General features: G+C 36.4%; 1 long non-coding RNA gene across 2 annotated transcripts in view; it reads left to right on the top strand.

Moving 5' to 3' along the window:
* Positions 1-323: 323 nt before the first annotated feature.
* LOC133248398 (uncharacterized) overlaps positions 324-22744 on the top strand; it is a 63323-nt gene continuing 40902 nt past the window's right edge. For both annotated transcript variants that reach the window (XR_009736699.1, XR_009736697.1), the window contains exons 1-2: positions 324-439; positions 967-1053. This is a non-coding gene — a long non-coding RNA (uncharacterized LOC133248398). The remainder of the gene's footprint in view (positions 440-966; positions 1054-22744) is intronic.

Genomic DNA, 22744 nt, shown 5'->3' with positions numbered 1-22744 from the left:
TTAACAATACCTTTCTTACAGTGTCATTACAAAAAAAAATTTTTTCCACTTTCACAGAAAAAAAATTAAAAACAGTATTATAATAACTGACAACTCAAAGGCACCAAAGTGGCCTCAAGTTGAAGATAACTAAATAAACATAAAAGGAAAGTTACATATTGCTCCCAAGAAAGATTAAATTATAGCTGTAAAAATACAAACAGCTCAGTCTGTATTATCTTTTGTTGATCCAACAGCTTGTTGCTATAAAAATACTGACAATTATAAATATAGTCCTTTCCCTTCTGCCAATGAAGCTATCATATCTTCCTATGAAAGTCACAAGCAAGAGATGAATTGACATCCTGTGTAGGAAATTGAATAGAAGAAAGAAATCAAGTAGAAATTCAAATCTCTTCCCTGACTCTCCCAGGAACATATGAAAGTGACTTCCATAATGGTAAGATTTTCTGAGAACATTAAATTAGAATTTTAAGGACATGTTTATTTCAAATCAATATAACTCAAGAGATTTAAAAAAATCATGCCTTTTGAGAATAATGCATAGTGTCATTCTGAATAGGCAAGCCATACTTATGAAATGTCCTAAAGAACAAAGAATAGAACAGGGGGAAATATTAAATTTACTTTTATTATGAAATCTTCCCAGAATTTAACATAATTTAAAATTAAATTAACTTCATCTTAAAATTAAAATAACTTCATCTTCATTATATTTTTATAATCATTGCAGAATGTTTATTGAGTGCCTTCCAAATACAGAATAGAGAATTAAGTGTTGCTAGCCCAAAGACATATGATAGTCTCTACCTGCAGGGGCATACTATTTGGTTGGAAAAGAGAATGTTGAGTTTCAGTCAACAGATGTTCTCATTACTTACATGACTCTGTTGCCCTCTTTGGAGCCAAACAATCCTAATAATTCTTTGGGGTTTCATTTAACACAGACTCATTTCTTCTTCTTAGGACAAGTCAAGACAATAAAAATCTTTGGAAAATCTGCCTCAAATCTCAGTGCACCAAACCCCACTATGTCCTCAGCAAGGATTCCAGGTATGAGTAACTCTACTGAAATCAGAAATTAATGGCCAGTATGTTTTATTTAAATTTGTGCAGTAGTATTAGAAGTTCCCTATCTAGAGGCATTACAGAAAATGAGAAAACACTTTAAATAAAACATAACTTACTTTTTAAAAGCTATATCATTTGCAGAATATGAGTAACATTATGTAGTTATGTAGCAACTTTTACTTGATAAGGGATTTTAACCTAGAATGGATATTTTTCCCTTGAATAAATTCTATTTCAAGTCTATCATGTCTAACTAATTTCCACATGGATTTCCTGATAGAAATCATAATAACTTAAACTAGATCAGGCAGGAGGCAGGTTCACTCATAGCATAAACTGCAGAGGGGACCGTAGCACCAGATGCTGAATTGTACTAGCTGACTCTGGACGTGATAAAGATATTATTTCATTCTCATGTTCAGAATGAGGAGAAAATCTATGGGAAATTTTACTGGACTAGTGAGAGGAAAACTTGATATGTCTTTCTTTGTCCTTTACTTTTCTGGACACACCACTGTAATGATCTTTTGTGGTTTTTTTCCTACCCAACTGAAATGTAGACTTGTTAAGTGAGCAGTGATTGTATTATTTATCAAGAGGTAGACAAAGAGCTTAGATCATGGTAGATCTCAAAAATGCTTAAATGGGTGAATGAGATAAGAATCTAAGATAGTATGACAGCTATGAGAGAAATAATGAGTGAGTGGTAAATAATGTCACAGGATCTTGAGACCCATGATTTTATACAGCCTGGCATAATTAAGGAAGAAGTGTAGAAGCTTGGTGTTCATCTAGCACTGGAAAATTACTAGCCATGATCCTGTAATTTGTTGAATAAATATGTTATAAATGATGAAAGAATAAATGAACAATTCCCACAAAACCCTGACATTCATGATTTGGAGTTATGAAGATTTTGCTCCATCACAAATTATCTCATGTTCTGAGTAAATGGGTGAGACAATTAGCTGATGATGGAACCTAGCTTGAACATCCCAGCCAAAGCTTTGTCATAGCTGTGAGTCCTGAGATTTTGGCCCTTTCAGCTCTCAGGCTGTATAATTCGATATGCCCCCAAGACCTAAGAGAGAAAACACCAGCTTAGTCAATCATTCACTATCTACCTCTTAGAGCAACTTTGATTTTTCTCTGCACATACTTACAGGGTAACCCTTACAAAGGGATTAAAAACTTCCTTCAGTGTGAAAATTGAATTGGAGGAAAACTTTTCTTTGAAAATTTAAAAGGTTGTGAAATGATAAGAGGAAACATATCATGCTCTGGAAATGGCATTTAGGTGAAAGCTAGGAGCCTGAGCAAACATTGTGGTATACACAAGTTTCAGGTTTCAAGAAAATTTTAAGACTATATTTTTCAAGAATTTCACAAGCTTAATGTTTTTGAAAGAATACAGAAAAGAATACTTGGGAAACAGAGGAAATGCATTTGTTGAACACACATCAAAGTCTCCTGTGAAGTACTTGTCTTGCAAAGGAAGTGTAAATTTAACAAAGTTCAGAAAAATCTGACTCTTTTCCACAGGTAAAATAAGCAAGAGGTCTCTTTCAGTTGAGATAAAATCAGACAATGAAATGAAACATTGAATAAAGTGACACCACAATTTCTAAACATAGAAAAGTGAAATAAGACAAAGAAGATAAATATTCAGAGGTAAAACCAAAAGCAGTGAAAGTTTATATGGAAATTAGAATGTCTTACTTGTTAGAACTATTACACTAGTACAAATTATATCAGAAATTGTCATTGGATTTGAAGACAATACAGACCCAATCAAGTAACAAGATTATATGTAATTTCCTCAAAAATATGACCATTATACTTGTGCTGCTCATCAGTAATATTTAGAGCTCTCCTATATACTTGTCAAATTGTGCTTTATTTAAATGTATAATGACAATTTTCTCAGTAGAAAATTTCAAAAGGTGAAGACCATGCCTGACTTGTTCACTATGCCTAATACATAGTGTGACATGGAGTAAGCACTTTAAAAAATTACTTTATTGAACTTGTGATCTTGCATTGGTTCTGTGAGGATTCAAGTATAAACAGTGCCATCTTGGACTATCCTTGATTGATTGCTCAGCCATATCCAAGTCTTTGCCACCCCGTGGACTGTAGCTCCCAGGGTCCTCTGCCCATTGCATTTTCCAGGCAATAATACTGGAGTGGGGTGTCATTTCTTCCTCTGGGGGATCTTCTCTACCCAGGGATCAAGCTCTGGGTTTGATTAGTTTTGATTCGTTTGATTAGTTTTCACATATGTGCACACCATGAACCCCTGCTACAATCAAAATAATGAATATATCAGTAACTTCTAAGGGTCCTTGTAATCATTCCCATCCAGCTTTCCTTGTCCTTCTCCCATTTCCAGGCAACCAGTAGTATGTTTTCTGTCTCTATAGATTAGTTTTTAAGCTCTAGAGTTTGAGTAATTCATAACTTGAATCATACAATATATTTTCTTTTCTTGAATCTACCACTCAGCATAATGATTTTGAAATTTATCCATTTTGTTGCATGTTTCAATATTTCATTCCTTTTTATTGCTGAGAAGTTTTCCACTATGTGAACATACCCAGCTTGCTAGGCTATTTACCTAACAATAGATATTTTGGTTATTTTTAGTTTGGGATATTAAAATTGCTACTGGAATTTGTGTACAGTTCTTTGTATGGACATATACTGTCATTTTTTTGAGAAACTATCTCTTGAAGTAGCTATATCATTTAACATTCCCACAAGCAGTTTATGAAATTTCCAATTTCTCTCCTTCGTTGCCAACGTTTGGTATGGTCAATTTTTAAATTTCAGCCTTTCTAGAAGTATCTCTTTGTAGTTTTAATTTCATTTCTCTGTTGATTAAGTGATGTTGAACTTCTTTTCGAGGACTTAGTAGCTGTAAGTATATCTTATTTGGTCAAGTACCAGTTCAAATCTTTTGCCTATATTTTATTTTTACTGTTTTATCTCTTGTTATTGAATATTGAGAGTTCTTAATAAATACAGAATATAAGTCCTTTACCAGATAGGTAACTTTCTAATATTTTCATGATTTTATGGTTCATTTTTACATTCTCAGTGTCCTTTGAAGAAAAGATTTTAATTTTGATGAAGTCCAACTTATTTATGAAATACAATTTTGGTGTGATATATACTCAATATCACCTAACCAAGTTCACAAATACTTTCTTCTACATATATTTCCAGAAGCTTTATAATTTTAGGTTTTACCTTTGGTACATTGCCCAAGGGTACTAATTTTTATATAGTATGAGGTATAGATTATAGTACTTTTTTTACATATGGATATCCAATTGTTTCAGCAGCAATTTGGGTAGTTGTTGAAAAACTATCCTATCTGCATTGAATTGCCTCAGCTGTTGTCAAAACCAATGGTCCTTACACATATTAGTCTATTTCTACATTATCTATTCTATTTTATTTTATTGTATTTCTTTTAAAAAATCAATATTTATATTGATCAATGGAATAAAATAGAAAGCCCAGAGATAAATCCACGCACATATGGACACCTTATCTTTGACAAAGGAGGCAAGAATATACAATGGATTAAAGACAATCTCTTTAACAAGTGGTGCTGGGAAATCTGGTCAACCACTTGTAAAAGAATGAAACTGGACCACTTTCTAACACCATACACAAAAATAAACTCAAAATGGATTAAAGATCTCAACATAAGACCAGAAACTATAAAACTCCTAGAGGAGAACATAGGCAAAACACTCTCCGACATACATCACAGCAGGATCCTCTATGACCTACCTCCCAGAATATTGGAAATAAAAGCAAAAATAAACAAATGGGACCTAATTAACCTTAAAAGCTTCTGCACATCAAAGGAAACTATTAGCAAGGTGAAAAGACAGCCTTCAGAATGGGAGAAAATAATAGCAAATGAAGCAACCGACAAACAACTAATCTCAAAAATATACAAGCAACTCCTACAGCTCAACTCCAGAAAAATAAATAACCCAATCAAAAAATGGGCCAAAGAACTAAATAGACATTTCTCCAAAGAAGACATACAGATGGCTAACAAACACATGAAAAGATGCTCAACATCACTCATTATCAGAGAAATGCAAATCAAAACCACTATGAGGTACCATTTCACACCAGTCAGAATGGCTGCGATCCAAAAGTCTACAAATAATAAATGCTGGAGAGGGTGTGGAGAAAAGGGAACCCTCTTACACTGTTGGTGGGAATGCAAACTAGTACAGCCACTATGGAGAACAGTGTGGAGATTCCTTCAAAAACTGGAAATAGAACTGCCTTATGATCCAGCAACCCCACTGCTGGGCATACACACTGAGGAAACCAGAAGGGAAAGAGACACGTGTACCCCAATGTTCATCGCAGCACTGTTTATAATAGCCAGGGCATGGAAGCAAACTAGATGTCCATCAGCAGATGAATGGATAAGAAAGCAGTGGTACATATACACAATGGAGTATTACTCAGCCATTAAAAAGAATACATTTGAATCAGTTCTAATGAGGTGGATGAAACTGGAGCCTATTATACAGAGTGAAGTAAGCCAGAAGGAAAAACATAAATACAGTATACTAGCGCATATATATGGAATTTAGAAAGATGGTAACAATAACCCGGTGTACGAGACAGCAAAAGAGACACTGATGTATAGAACAGTCTTATGGACTCTGTGGGAGAGGGAGAGGGAGAGGGTGGGAAGATCTGGAAGAATGGCAATGAAACATGTAAAATATCATGTAGGAAACGAGTTGCCAATCCAGGTTCGATGCATGATGCTGGATGCTTGGGGCTGGTGCACTGGGACAACCCAGAGGGATGGTATGGGGAGGGAGGAGGGAGGAGGGTTCGGGATGGGGAACACATGTATACCTGTGGCGGATTCATTTTGATATTTGGCAAAACTAATACAATTATGTAAAGTTTAAAAATAAAATAAAATTAGAAAAAAAAAATCAATATTTATGACAATGACTCCCATTTTTTATTTTTAGCTTTCTAATAAATATTAAAACCAGGTAGTATTAGTTCTCCAAATTTTCTCTTCTTCAAAGTCATTTTTCTTGTTCTTGCTTCTTTGCATTTCATGATGAGTTTCAAAATTAATTTGTTAGTTTTTATTCAAGAAAATGTCTGTTGGAATTTTTATTGAGATTGCATTGAGTGACTATGTATGTCTATTAGCATATATATGCATATATGCATTCACATATGTATTAATTAGAATTGACATCTTAACAAAATCAAGGCTTTAAACCCATGAATATAGTTTATCATTTATTTACACATTCTTTCATTTCTCTCAGCAATGAACAAAGAGCTATATTCAGTATTTTATAATAACCTATGAGAGAAAAGAATCTGAAGAAATATATATATATATATATATATGTCTCTTTTTCTGCTCTTTTTTGAATTAGTTAAATGTTACTTTATGAGTCCATATTATATCCTTTCTTTGCATACTAGCTACAATTATTTTGTTATTTCAGTGATTTCTGGAGAATTTAGAGTGAACATCTTATTTATCACTAATTTCAAATTATATTAAACCTGTTCTCTTCACCTGTGATTTAAGAACTTTACAATATTTTCATTTCTCTTCCTCTTCACCTTTGTGCAATTATTGTCACGTATTTTATTTTTATAAAGCCCACAATATATAGATATTATTTTTATTTAGATAGTTATTTTTAAGTTGTAAATAATTTTTACAAATCATAAATACCCAAGAATTTACTATTTTCAAAACTTTTCATTCATTGTGTAAATTCATATTTCCATCTGATATCATTCCTTATGTTTGAGACTGTTTTTAACATTTCCTATAGTGCAGGTCTGTTTGTCATGATTTCTCTCATTTTATATATGTTAGACAGGTATTGTTTTACCTTTCTTTTGAAAGATACTTGCTGGGTATAAATTTCAGTTTGAAAGTATTTTGTTCTTTTAATATTTAAAGACAGAGTTCTCATTTGCATTGTTTTTATTGTTGTTATTGCAGAGAAATCTTTTGTCATTCTTATTTTTGTTCCTCTTTATGTAATGTGTTTTTCTCTGGCTGTTTTAAGGTTGTTATTTTCTTTATCACTGGTTTTGAACAATTTGATTGCAGTGTGCCATGGTATAGTTTTCTTCATGTTTCTTGTACTTTGGGGTTCACTGAACTGAGATTTCTGAAAAAATTTAGCCACTTTCTTCCTTAAAGAGTTGAAACTTCTTCAGAGATTCCAGTTACATTTTAGTAGACCCTCATAAATTGTCCCAAGGATCACTGACTCCTTGTAATTTATTATTATTTTTATATTTTTTCTTAGTGTCTCATTTTGAATAGTTTCTACTGCTTGTCTTCAAGTTCTATTTTTTTTTTTTTTTAATTTGTAATTTGGTTAATCTCATCCAGGGTTTTATATTTAGAAGCTCAGATTGGAAGGTGTTTATATGTTCCATATCTCTCCTAATGTCCTCATTTAGTCATTTTAATTTCTATATCAATCCTAAATCAGTTTCAGTTTATAGCTTTTCTCCTTAAAATGGCTCATGTTTCTTACCTCTTTGCAAGTCTGTAATTCTTTAGTTTTTGTTATTTTCCTCATCATTGTGAATTTTGTCCTATTGAGTTCTTGATAGTTTGGCTTTTATATAAGTATTTGTGATCTTTGTTCCATGATGCATGCAGATAAGTTACCTACAAACAGTTTGTTCCTTTCAGTTCTCACTTTTACATTTGTTAAGCAGAATCAGAGCAGTATTTAATCAAGACCAAATATTCCCAATACATAGGCAAGTTTCTTTTGCGCACTCTAATGCCCATTGAATCATGAGGCTTTTCCAATTTGGTTGGTGGTCCTCGGTGGCTCAGATGGTAAACAATCTGCCTGCAATGCAGGAGACCCTGGTTTAAACCCTAGGTTGGGAAGATCCCCTGGAGACGGGAATGGCACCCCACTCCAGTATTCTTGCCTGGAGAATTCCAGAGGAGTCTGATGGGCTACAGTCCATGGGATCGCAAAGAGTAGGACCCGACTGAGCAACTAACACACCCACACACACACACACAAAACAGGCGTTAGTCCCAGTCTCATGTGAGTGCTTGGTTGGCACTGTTACTCATAATAATTCTGTTATGTGGTTCTTTCAATCCAGGGTATAGTCTCATAGCATGCATCATGCATGTGTTAGTAGTATCCAACTGCATACTGAAAAGGAATCTTTGCCAGATTTCTGGAGCTCTCTCTTTGTACTGCTGTCTTCCTTATGATACTGAGTACTGTAGACTCTAACTGCCTCAGTCTACCCACACTCATAGCTTCATCTCCTCACACAAAGAATCTGCTCAGCTCCTACTGAGTCTTTCTCCCTTAGCTTGGGAAGTCTGATGGAAGTAGGTGGCAGTGTTCACTGGGCTCATGTTTTTTGCTTCCTATTTCTCAGGTATCACTGTCTTCCATTGTCTGATGTCTAGTGTCTTGAAAACTCTTGGCTTTTTAAATATATATTGCACTTTTGTGGGGTAAATAATTTCAGTTGGGAGGGAAGTTCAGTCCCGACTACTCTATTTTAACTGAAAATGGAAATATCTTTTCATGTATTGAAGTCACATTTGGACTACATGATTTTTAAAGATCAACCCAGCTATAAAAATCAGCAGTTGTTTCATAGGACAGGGTATCCATAACTGTGTTGATTCACTAGATTCGTTTATGCACTGCCCAATAGGCTCCTTTGATCCCCACTCTCTAGACCTCAACTACTTGCCTTTGTTCTTGGTCTGAGCAGCCCTAGCCTGACTAACACAACTTCAGGAGATTCCAACTATGGCCATGATCACTATAGATCTAGAAGTCCCCAACTGATAAGTAGAGACCCTGAGGATAACCACTGGCCAGATGGAGCTGTAAGGCTCTGACTTCTCCATCGATTGTGCGGAAGACCTGTGTGGTACAATCAGAGTGTGGGGAATTCACATCCCCTGAAGTGGACTTGACCAATGAAAGACAGTGGAACCATAAGAAGAAATACTCATTCTTTTACCCAAACTATAGCTCCCAAATAAAGTGATTGCATTAAACTTGTCCAGAGATACCCCATATAACTCAACAACTGACTGCATTTTCTTGTGAAATCACAGGCAACTGGATTCATTTCCACTCCCTTTTCTTGTCTCATTTCCCTTTTTCATTTTTTTCCTTCATTCTCACTTTGCACATAGACATCCCACCCCTGCCAAAGAATATTTGTGTATATATTTTTGTTCAGACTCTGTTTCCTAAGGTCCTCAGTCTAAGAGAGTGGGGAAATAAAAGAATATAAGAAAAAAATAATCATTCCATTATGTAATATCTACTTGTTTTCCATTTTTATACAAAAAAACTTTTAAATCTGCTCTGGATATTTTAAATGAAAAAAATAAAATATTTTCATTTAACACACAGAAAATATAACCCAAGTTTACAGAGTTGGGAGAAATATTATCAAGAACTATTGGTCTTGCTGAAGAAAAATAACAGGACATGAATCTTCAGTGCTAAACCAGCTGCCAACCAGTGTAGGAGAGAATTCCATATGCAGATGCAAATGTCACTGTGAAAGCTGGAATTTTCAGGGCTCTTATCCGGAGTATGATTTAGAGGGTTTGTGGGAGAATGATGTTGAAGCAACCGGTAGTTTGCCTGCATTTGTAAATATCAGCCTGACTTTAAATGGAAAAAAGCTTAAAATGTTTTTGTCTCAGTGCTCTGTCCTGTGTCACAGCATCGTGATTTGTTTAAACAGGTTTCTTCAGCACAGTGGAGTGATATTAAGCATGTAACACCTAACCCAAGTCCCAGACAGTATATTAGTAGAAGAAAAGATCAGCTAATAAATATGAATTCAAAAGTGAGTAAATAAATTTTAACACTTGATATATAGATAGTACATTTCTAGTAAGAAACTCTTGATGAGGAGAGATATATTCAAGAAAATCTGGATAGGCACAGTGTGTGTCCAAACCAAACTATACTTTTTTTAACCTTCCTTTTATAAATTAATCTTGTTTATTCAGAGGAATCAATAAAGTGAAATCCTGGTAGCTGGAAGAAAGTTCTCCGTGTTTTTAATGCAATTTTTGAAGAATTCTAAGACCTAGTTTTATCAGTTGAATTACGTTGCCCAACATGATATGCTGAAATTCTAGCCCAGTTCCTTATGCATGTGACCTTATTTGGAAATAGAGTCTTTGCAGATCTAATGAAGTTAAAGTGAGTTTATACTAGATTCAAGTGGGCTCCAGTCCAGTGACTTATGTCCATATAAAACAAGAGTAATTTGGATATTGTGTCCCTATATGATGAGGGAAATTTGGATGATGACATGAAGAGAGAACACCATATATGGGGTATAATAGAAGATTTTATTGTTTATAAACCCAGTGTATGGTGTTTATTTTAACAAACCAACAGATATGAGCATTAAAATGATAGTTATAATCTCTTCTGATTACAACAATATGCTCTCATTATAAAAGAAAAAATGGAAAGTACCAAAAAGGATTTCTGAAATCAATCATGCTTCTAATACTCAGAAATAGTTTATTACAATTTGATGTATGTATCTATAATCTTTCTAAAGAAATACTGCATACATTCATTGAAATATATTTGGGATTATACCAAAGATATAACAACAAAGATCTAATATACAAAGATAGAACAACAGACTGGTTCCAAATAGGCAAAGGAGTACGTCAAGGCTGTATATGGTCACCCTGCTTATATAACATATATGCAGAGTACATCATGAGAAACGCTGGGCTGGAGGAAGCACAAGCTGGAATCAAGACTGCTGGGAGAAATATCAATAACCTCAGATATGCAGATGACACCACCGTTATTGAAGAAAGTGAAGAGGAACTAAAAAGAATCTTGATGAAAGTGAAAGAAGAGAGTGAAAAAGTTGGCTTAAAGCTCAACAGTCAGAAAACTAAGATCATGGCATATGGTCCCATCACTTCATGGCAAATAGATGGGGAAACAGTGGAAACAATGGCTGACTTCATTTTTCTGGGCTCCAAAATCAAGGCAGATGGTGATTGCAGCCATGAAATTAAAAGACACTCATTGGAAGAAAAGTTATGACCAACCTAGATAGCATATTCAAAAGCAGAGACATTACTCTGCCAACAAAGGTCTGTCTAGTCAAGGCTATGATTTTTCCAGTGGTCATGTATGGATGTGAGAGTTGGACTATAAAGAAAGCTGAAGAAAGAGCAGAAGAATTGATGCTTTTGAACTGTGGTGTTGGAGAAGACTCTTGAGAGTTCCTTGGACAGAAAAGAGATCCAACCAGTCCATTCTAAAGGAGATCAGTCCTGGGTGTTCATTGGAAGGTCTGATGTTGAAGCTGAAACTCCAATATTTTGGCCACCTGATGCGAAGAGCTGACTCATTTGAAAAGACCCTAATGCTGGAAAATATAGAGGGCAGGAGGAGAAGGGGACAACAGAGTATGAGATGGTTGGATGGTATCACCAACTCAATGGACATGAGTTTGGTTGGGCTCCGGGAGTTGGTGCTGGACAGGGAGGCCTGGCATGCTGCAGCTCATGGGGTCACAAAGAGTTGGACACGATTGAGTGACTGAAATGAACTGAACTAATGGCACCCCACTCCAGTACTCTTGCCTGGAAAATCCCATGGATGGAGGAGCCTGGTAGGCTGCAGTCCATGGGGTCACTAAAAGTCAGACACAACTGAGCGACTTCACTTTCACTTTTCACTTTTATGCATTGGAGAAGGAAATGGCAACCCACTCCAGTGTTCTTGCCTGGAGAATCCCAGGGACGGGGGAGCCTGATGGGCTGCCGTCTATGGCGTCGCACAGAGTCTGACATGACTGAAGATACTTAGCAACAGCAGCAGCATACCAAAGACATAATTTTGTGTGAATACCACTTTTTTATTTAACTGTAATATAAGGTTAAAAACACAGTCTAATTTTTGGTATGTCATTAGTGTATACAAGTATATGCTGGGTACTGCAAAATTCTAAAACGTATTCACTTGGACAATGACGTTGTGTAATGTGACAGTCTATATTAAGTATTCTTAGAGAACATTTGAAATGGCCACACAATTGCTTATTCTTTATTAAATACTAGTCTACTTCTGGATTTTAACTTTTCATTCTTGCTGTTATATATAATGTTGTATGAAATTGTGCAAAAATGTTTGTATTAACTTTTCATTAATTTAAGGAATATCCTTAAAGTAGAAAAAAAAATATATATATATGTATGTCAAAGGATAGGCACATTTTAAAGGTTCTCTATACATACTGAAATGCATATCAAATGCTTTAGATTAATTTCTGTGAACACCTTCCTTTAGCTTAACCCTGCATGTCCATGACCATTCCCCTAGTTTCAAGTAAAATAAATTTATATCTATCTACAGATGTGTTTGAAAAATACAAGAAAATATCACAGAACCCAAGGCACTCATGTCTCATGAAGAAACTAGCAACTCAAAAGCCATTAGGAGATTAAGGAGTTCTGAAATCTCACCTGTCTCTGTATTTGCTTATTATTCTCCTTTCTTTCTTCCTTTCTCCTCTCCATGGTCAAAAATACTCACATCATGGCTCATTCGGTATCTCCACTCAATTGGTCAGTCTAGATCAAAGTAGCTTCTTTGACCTATGTTACATGTTTCCAGGAGGTAAACCTGACTGGCTTTTCTTAGGCTAATTGTTTCTTCTTTCAACTGACAACAATATACATTGAAGAGCCACATAGCACAAAGATGATTATGATAGCCTACCACAGGAAGGAATTCTAAAAGAAAGGCAAGCACTATGATATGAGCAGACGTTGTAAAATATGACTACACCACCAGAATGAATAATCTGATTGACAGAATTGTGGGCTCTAATCTGATAGAACACTCAGTAAAGTGGCTTCAAAGTATCTTCAATTCAGCTCTTAGGTTTCCATGGAAGAAGCATAGATGCTAATAAGCGAGAGGATAAGTGGAGACTGGCTAAATTAGCTCTGGGTCTGGAACCGTCGTTTCAGCTACAGCTATCCACTTGCATATGTCATATATTGGCCTTGCCAGCTTTCAGAGAAAGAGAGAGTGGGAGAAAGGAAAGGGCAAAGGGGAGAGAAGGAAAGGAAAGGGAATTCTGTGACTAAGACTCATATGATATAACTTACTTAGTCCATCCTCTTTGTTTTATCCAAACTGGATATTTTCCTTAAAATGTAAGTGGTTCTAGCATATGAATGTATGGATACCCAGTATTACATTTGTTTCATTATAGGGTGCCAACTCTCACAGTTTCTTGAATTTCCATTGATCTTACCTTAAAGTCTTTCTATGAAGAGTTCCTTTGGGAAACATTTTTTGGATACTCTTTCCTAAGACTAACACTCATTTATGAAATACCCAATAATAATTCTGAAACTACCTAGGAGCTCTAATGAGCGATATATTGTTGTGGCAGCTAATGTGGGAATTATTCTGCTTCTCATTGAACTATCATGGTCCCTTGTTTCAGTAACCTGATGGCCCCACCTTTTCTTTTCTTCTCTTCCTGAAGCAACTACCAACTACCTTGTAACCAGTCACCGTTAATCTCTTCTGTTGTCTTGCACATTTCACAGCACAGGCATTAAATAGCACTGGCTTACCACCTTCATGTAGGGCATAGTCCCATGTGTTTTTACCTTAGAAATTAGTGGAGTAACTGCTGGTTCCCTGGGTAGATGAAACAAGAATTAGATAGACAGTGGGATTTTCCATTTTGTGCTGTATTTAATATTCTCTTGTAATATCTAAAATCAAATATAAAATTTCTTTGAATCCATCCATCCCCAAGAAAAATATGTATTTTCCATTATCTTAATGTTGACTATTTAATGTAAGCTAATATCTGAGCTTATTAAAGATTATTTATCCATTGCTGCAATCTCTGAGTTACTTAAGAAAGTATCTTCCATTAACTTGACAATAAAAACCATTGTCAAATAAATTATTTCTCTCTAGTCTAGGAGGCTAAATATTATTTTGCTTCCTCATCCTGGGATAATTTATATGCTTAAAATAGGGATAAAACACATTTAATCAACATTGAATTGGCACCACAATTTCTTTTCTAAAAATAAAGGAAAAGATTTTGATTAGAACTTTATCTTAAAAAATGAAACCAAAATTGCAAAAATATGATAAAATATTATCAAATGTTTTACTAAATTTAATTTATAATTGCAAACCAGGTTCAATTCTCAGAGAAACTAAAACACGTTGTTTTCTTCTTGGTATCATTAACTGACAAACTTGTACTATTGCATGATACTGTATTTTGCACAAAACATTTTATATTTTCAGTGCAATAATAAGGAGGTATTTTGTAAATGTGTATGTGCTTAATCAATTTTTTCAAAGATCTATCTTAAGTCTCTGATTTTTAAATCATTCTCTTTGAAATGCTTGTCCTTATCCCCGTTAATTTTTCTTCTTATCCCATTGTTAACTACTAATTTGCCACTGGCTTTAAATGAGATCTAAGTATTTATCTAATAACCCATTATGGTTTCCATGGAATTCTGTACCTTTTGCAAAGCTTGAAGTTTCATTTTGCAGTAAATTTGCACTATATTTGCCTTGAGAATATCCAAGAATAGAGGCAGGCCAAACCACAAAGAGAGGGAAGTTGCAAGAGAGGGCTAGAAAGATTCTATACAACTATAAAAGTAAGATGGAGGTTAAAAGATTTTTTAGAGGAAACTAAATTTCCATATTGTTTGTTTATTCATGAAAATTTTTTGATTCTCTATGTAATCTAATAGTGCAAGCCCTTGGAAAACAAATACACAAATAAAAAGCTATGGTGTATATAAGAAAAATGTGGTACCATTCAATTCAATCTACCACCCAAGATTCCTTAGAGAATTAAGAAAAAACTACCAGCTCCATATTTCTTAGTTTAACTTAACTTTACAGAACTTAATAGATTTGTGTAGATTATGCAGCCAAAAGTCTAGTGAAATCATTTATAAAATGATAGTCCAAGCAGTTGAATATGTCTGAATACATCATTTGGGCTGGTTCCAGGCAAAGCTGTGATGTAAAATGAGAAGATATTGGTGCTTATCATCATCTGGTTTCCATTAAGTTATTCTCTTAGGTGTTTCAGTGCTTGCTCTCTTTCTTTCTTACCCCTCCAATCTTGCTTTTCTGATTATCAGTGTTTGCATAACAAACCACACAACAACTTAGCAGCTTAAGACAATAATGCATTATTAATATTATCTCTCATGATTCTATAGGTTTATTGGGTCCTGCTGGGTGGGTCTCCTTTCCAGTCTTATATGTGGTTAAGGGCAGAGGTCCGCTAGGGCTGCAGTCATCTAAGTCTCTACTAGCTGGACCTCCAAAGTGACTCATCACACAGTTGAGAATTAATGCTGGCTGTCAGCTGGGAGCTCAGCTAGGACTGAATAAAGCACCTACTCTTACCTTCTCTGTGTTCAGTTCAGTCAGTTCAGTTCAGTCACTCAGTCATGTTTGACTGCTTGTGACCCTCTCTGTGTTGCTTGTGCCTAAAACCATCCTTTTGTCTAGGAAACTGAAAAGTAATGTCAGTTAACCTGTTAACAGCTACTGGAGTGTTGCATAACATTGACAAAATATTTGTCTTTCAATAGCTGGGAAAGATTGAAGGCAGGAGGAGAAGGGGATGACAGAGGATGAGATGGTTGGATGGCATCAGCAACTTGATAGACATGAGTTGGAGCAAGCTCTAGGAGTTGGTGATGGACAGGGAAGCCTGGCATGCTGCAATCCATGGGGTCACAGAGAGTTAGACATGACTAAGCACCTGAAGTGAACTGAGCTTTCTCATGGCAAATGTTTTCTTTAAATATTGTATTTATGTGGCTGCATCAGGTCTTAGTTGCAGTATACAGAATCTTTTAAATTGCGGCATTTGTTGATGTTCAGTCACTAAGTTGTTTCTGATGCTTTGTGACTCCATGAACCACAGCATGCCAGGCTTCTCTGTCCATCACTATCTTCCTGAGTTTGCTCAAACTTGTGCCCATTGAGTCAGTGATGCCATCCAGCCATCTCATCCTACGTCACCCCTTCTCCTCTTGCCCTCATTTTTCCAGCATCAGGGTCTTTTTCAATGAGTTGGCTCTTTTCATCAGGTGGCCAAAGTATTGGAGCTTCAGCTTCAGCATCAGCCCTTTCAATGAATATTCAGGGTTGATTTCTTTTAGGATTTACTAGTTTGATCTCCTTGCTGTCCAAGGGACTCTCAAGAGTCTTCTCCAGCACCATGGTTCAAAAGTGTCAATTCTTCACTGCTCATCTTCTTAATGGTCCAGCTCTCACATCCATACATGACTACTGGAAAAACCATAACTTTGACTAGATGGACCTTTGTTGGCAAAGTGGTTGTCTCTGCTTTTTAAAGCACAGTCTAGGTTTGACATAGCTATTTTTCCAAGGAGCAAGAGTCTTTTAATTTTGTGGCTACAATCACCATCCGCATTGATTTTGGATTCCAAGAAAATGAAATCTGACACTGTTTCCACATTTTCCTCATCTATTTGCCATGAAGTGATAGGACCCGATGCCATGATCTTAGTTTTTTGAATGTTGACTTTTAAGCCAGCTTTTTCACTCTCTATCTTTCACCTTCATCAAGAGGTTCTTCATTTATCTTCACTTTCTGCCATTAAAGTGGCATCATCTGCATATCTGAGACTGTTGATATTTCTCCTGACAGTCTTGATTCCAACTTGTGATTCATCCATCAGGGCATTTCGGATGATGTACTCTGCATATAAGTTAAGTAAGCAGAGTGACAATATACAGCCTTGACTTACTCCTTTCCCAATTTTGAACCTGTCCAATGTTCCATCTCCGGTTCTAACTGTTGCCTCTTGTCCTGCATACAGGTTTCTCAGGAGGCAGGTAATGTGATCTTATATTCCCATCTCTTTAAGAATATTCCACAGTTTGTTGTGATTCACACAGTCAAAGGCTTTAGCATAGTCAATGAAACAGAAGTAGATGCCTTTTTGGAATTCCCTTGCTTTTTCTATGATCCAGCATATGTTGGCAATTTGATCTCTGGCTCCTCTGCCTTTTCTAAATCCACCTTGTACATCTGGAAGTTCTTGGTTCATGTACTGCTGAAGCCTAGCTTGAAGGATTTTGAGCAAACTCTTGCTGGCATGTGAGATGAGTGCAACTGGGCAGCATGAGAACTCTTAATTGCAGCATGTGGGATCTAGTTGCCTGACCAGGGATTGAACACAGCCACCTCTGCATTAGGAGCATGGAATTGCAGCCACTGGACCAACAATGAAGTCCCATGGCAAATGATTTAACTCAAAATAATAGTCCAACCAGTCCAACCTAAAGGAACTCTGTCCTGAATATTCATTGGAAGGACTGATACTGAAGCTGAAACTCCAATACTTTGGCCACCTTATGTGAAGAGCTAACTCACTTGAAAACACCCTGATGCTGGGAAAGATTGAAGGCGGGAGGAGAAGGGGACAACAGAAGATGAGATGGTTGGATGGCATCACCAACTCAATGGGCATGAGTTTGAATAAACTCCGGGAGTTGGTGATGGACAGGGAGGCCTGGCATGCTGCAGTCCATGGGGTCACAAAGAGTCGGACATGACTGAATGACTGAACTGAACTTTATGAAAAGAGAAATTTGGGGAAGTTTCAAAAAGCTACAAATAATAAATGGCTTCTTAAGAGTCATATAGTAAACTCAGTGATATACACTTAGCAATCCAATGAATTGCATATTATTTGTATATCCATTTTACAGGTAAGGAAATTAATGCTTGGAATCAGTAAAGAATTTAGCAAATATTTCATGACTACTAAGAACTTCTTGGATTTCTACCCAAATGTATATGATATACAGTAGTTGTTCTCAACCTCAAAGAATGCTGCTTCCCAGGCTTACAAAAGCTGTCTCCATTCCCAAGAGTAGAGAAACATTCTGAATTTCTTGTTCTTCTAGTGTTTCACGAGCCATTAAACTTTCATCCTTTTATGAGATTATGAAATAAAATACAAAACATAATTGACCTTAACCCTTCTTATCCCTCACCATAGACACAATGGTATGTATAAGAGTGGGATGGAAAAAAATAGTGAAGTAGGTTGATTAGATCTATTATGTGGTCAACACATGAATATATGAACAAACACACCACACATACACACACTTTCCAAAAAAAAAAAAACAAGCAGAAAGTTTAAATATGGAGTCTGTCAAATTATTCTGCTTTGGTAGAGCAGAAGTGGCTATCTCTGTTTTACTCAAATTATGTACCTAGTACATTTTGTAACCAGGGCTCAATATTAGACTCAAGTTGAACTATAAAGTGGTCCCATTTGTGATATCTTCCTGCTAAGAAGTACAAGAGAAAAATAAAAGAAATACAACCAAAGATTTCAAATATGTCCAGAGACTTCTCTTACCTTACAGGAAATTCTCTGTCTGTTGATACTGCATGTATTTATTACTGTCTGGAAATGTCTCCTGAGGTTTAGTCTCCTCTCAGTCTGTATGGCTTAGGTGCAGCTGACCCCATTTAGTTCTAGGGGTAAAACTGACCTGGAACTTTCCCAGAGAATGTTTCCATGGCTCCAGTAACCAATTCAGAGGCAAGCATGTGACAAAGCCCCAATAATCAGAGTCCTCAGAAGGATGTTTGCCAGAATGCTGAGATTGACAGCACTCCTCCTTTGCTCTGAAAAAGCTAATTATGAGAAGACGTAAGCCATGGCTTGCCCTGGGCAATCACTAAGCAGTGGCAAATTGTCTTCATTAGCTCCTCCCATCCCTGCATGCATGCCCTTTGCAGTGTGACTTTGCACTACTTCTATCAAGAAATAAAGTCTTTAAAAATTATGTAGAAATCAACCGACTCCAGTGTTCTTGCCTGGAGAATCCCAGGGATGGGGGAGCGTGGTGGGCTTCCGTCTATGGGGTCGCACAGAGTCGGACACGACTGAAGCAACTTAGCAGCAGTAGCAGCAGCAGTCTGCCTGTGAAGAAATCCATTAAGAGCAAAGCAGAAAGGGACAAGGAGGAAAGGTAGACCGAGAAAGTAAGAGAACTAACAGTTTCATTTACGGTCCTGTATATAGCCATGCATCCCTGCATTTTGTAGATTCATGAGAAGATAAAATCTATTTTCACTTCAACTATTTGAAATGAGGTATCTGTCATATGTGCCCCAATAGATCTTGGCTTGTTGTTGTTGTTCAGTCTCTAAGTTATGTCTGACTCTTTGCCACCCTATGGACTGCAGCACACAAGGTTTCCCTGTCCTTCACTATCTCCTAGAGTTTGCTCAAACTCCTGTCTGTTGGGTCAGTGATACCATCCAACCATCTCATCCTCTATCACCTCCTTTCCTCTTGCCCTCAATCTTTCCCAGCATCAGGGTCTTTTCCAGTGACTCAGCTCTTCGCATCAGGTAGTCAAAGTATTGAAACTTCAGCTTCAGCATCAGTCCTTTCAATGAATATTCAGGATTGACTTCCTTTAAGATTGATTGGTTTGAGCACCACAGTTCGAAAGCATCAGTTGTCCAATGCTCACCCTTCTTTATGGTCCAGTTCTCACATCCATACATGACTACTAAAAAAACCATAGCTTTAATTATACAGACCTTTGTTGGCAAATGATGTCTCTGCTTTTTAAGACACTGTCTAGGTTTGTCATAGCTTTAGACTTGGCTTACTCTCCAAATTGTGTTCTTAACAACCTCAACTTAAAATTGCATAAGTATGATATAGAAATAATGAAATATTTGAGATAAGCTTCAATCAGCAATTACTATTGATACATGCATTAACTATTAAATGTAATATTTAATATTTATATATAATATATGAATAACTAAAAAATTATATAGATTAATATAAATATAGAGATATGATTCTCTGTTACTTTCTCCTGATATTAGCAGATGTATTAATATACTAATAATGAAAACATCTGAAATTTGTTTTATTTATATGTATGTCGGTGGACAAAGGAGCCTGGTGGCTGCAAAGAGACAGACATGACTAAGCACACACACTATGTATATATGTATGAGTCTGTATTACTTTTCCTGATATTAGCAGATCTATTAATACACATTATAGCTTGTATCCTCAAATTGCAAACTCATATTGTTTGCGGTTACTGCCTGACTTCTTGACCGATCCTTAACTATTGAAATACACCTTAATTGTGAAAATTCATACTTTGCCTACTTCACATATATGAAATACAACTTTTTACAGTTTTTTGATTCTTCACTGCCTTCATGCAGTTTTATTCCCTCAACAAACATTTATTGAATGCATTTTTTTAATGTTTATTGAATATAAATCATGTGCCAGACACAGTTTGAGGTACTAGAAACATCTTAATGAATAAGATATATAAAGCTAATTTTCTCACAAAACAAGTTTTATTGTAGATGAGAAACAATAAGCAAATAAGTGGTTAAATGATATAATTCATACAATTTGATAGGTGTTAAGAAGAAGCACAAGCTGTAATCAAGATTGCCAGGAGAAATATCAATAACCTCAGATATGCAGATGACGCCACCCTTATGGCAGAAAGTGAAGAGGAACTAAAAAGCCTCTTGATATAAGTGAAAGAGGAGAGTGAAAAAGTTGACTTAAGCTCAACATTCAGCAAATGAAGATCATGGCATCTGGTCCCATCACTTCATGGGAAATAGATGGAGAAACAGTGGAAACAGTGTCAGACTTTATTTTTCTGGGCTCCAAAATCAAGGCAGATGGTGATTGCAGCCATGAAATTAAAAGATGCTTCCTCCTTGGAAGGAAAGTTATGACTAACCTAGATAGCATATTCAAAAGCAGAGATATTACTTTGCCAACAAATGTCCATCTAGTCAAGGCTATGGTTTTTCCTGTGGTCATGTATGGATGTGAGAGTTGGACTGTGAAGAAAGCTGAGCACTGAAGAATTGATTTTTTGAACTGTGGTGTTGGAGAAGACTCTTGAGAGTCCCTTGGACTGCAAGGAGATCCAACCAGTCCATTCTAAAGGAAATCAGTCCTGGCGTTCTTTGGAAGGACTGATGCTGAAGCTGAAACCCCAATACTTTGGCCACCTCATGCGAAGAGTTGACTCATTGGAAAAGACCTGATGCTGGGAGGGATTGGGGGCAGGAAGAGAAGGGGACAACAGAGGATGAGATGGCTGGATGGCATCACCGACTCGATGGACATGAGTTTGAGTGAACTCCAGGAGTTGGTGATGGACAGGGAGGCCTGGCGTGCTGCAATTCATGGGGTCACAAAGAGTCGGACATGACTGAGCGACTGAACTGAACTGAAGAAAAACAAGGGAATAAAGTGACAGAAAGAGAGATGGTATTCTGAGTGGCCAATAAAGACCTCTCTGAAGTGATGACAGTTAGCAACATAGACCTGAGTGAATTATGAGAAAAAACAAACAATAAAAATATCTGTTTAAAAGTGTTTCCAGAAAAGGGACAGCAAGCTGTCATTTAAATTAAAATAGAGAAAATGTACATAGAAAGATTCTGCATATAGATATACATGGATTTTTCATCATTTTTGTCTTTTTTAAAAGCTTTATTATTTTAAACATATACAATGTGGAGAATGACATAATTAGATAGCAGTCTAAGATACTACCACTAAGTTTAGCAACATTATATAGGAAGTTTCATGGCACTATGGAAATGAAAGATCTGTTTTAACAGGATTCCAAGCAGGAAGTGAGTCTTCCTATTAACAGAATTTGCATAAATCCTCCCCTTCATGATCATCACAGGAGCCATATCCATTAAGAATTCTGATGCCTCAGGGAGAAACAGGTATCAAAGGGATTGCAAGAAAAATTATGCATTTTAAAGTGAATTTCTTCCCTTTCTTCCTTTCCCTTCCTAAACAATTTTGTAGAAAATCCATTAGGTAGCCCCAGGCCAGGAGAACATAAGGCCCATAGTGTCAGAGCCCAAGAATATTTAGAAGAGCATTTATGAAGAAGGGAGAGGGTGATTCAAGCCTGACCGAGGTAAGGAGGTGTATTACTCTGCTCCGGCCCCTATACCAAAATACCCTATCAGTTCAGTTCAGTTTAGTCACTCAGTGGTATCTGACTCTTTGCGACCCCATGAATCGCAGCACGCCAGGCCTCCCTGTCCATCACCAACTCCTGGAGTTCACCCAAACTCATGTCCATTGAGTGGTGATGCCATCCAGCCATCTCATCCTCTTTTATCCCCTTCTCCTCCTGCCCCCAATCCCTCCCAGCATCAGAGTCTTTTCCAATGAGTCAACTCTTTGCATGAGGTGGCCAAAGTATTGGCGTTTCAGCCTCAGCATCAATCCTTCCAATGAAGACCCAGGACTGGTCTCTATACTGAGTGGTTTAAACAAAGGACTTTTATTGATCACAGTTCTCAAAACCAAGTAGTCTAAGATCAAGGCGTCAGACCACTTGGTTCTAATGAAGACACTATTTCTGGCTGCAGATGGCTATCTTACCACTATGTCTTCACATGGCAGAGAGAAAGTGATCTCTTTCTTCGTCTTTTTATAAAG

Source organism: Bos javanicus, chromosome 1 (assembly GCF_032452875.1).
Source record: "Bos javanicus breed banteng chromosome 1, ARS-OSU_banteng_1.0, whole genome shotgun sequence".
In the NCBI taxonomy this organism is placed as follows: Eukaryota; Metazoa; Chordata; class Mammalia; order Artiodactyla; family Bovidae; genus Bos; species Bos javanicus.
The sequence above is the reverse complement of the archived record's forward strand: the minus strand, read 5'-3'. Positions and strand labels throughout refer to the sequence as shown.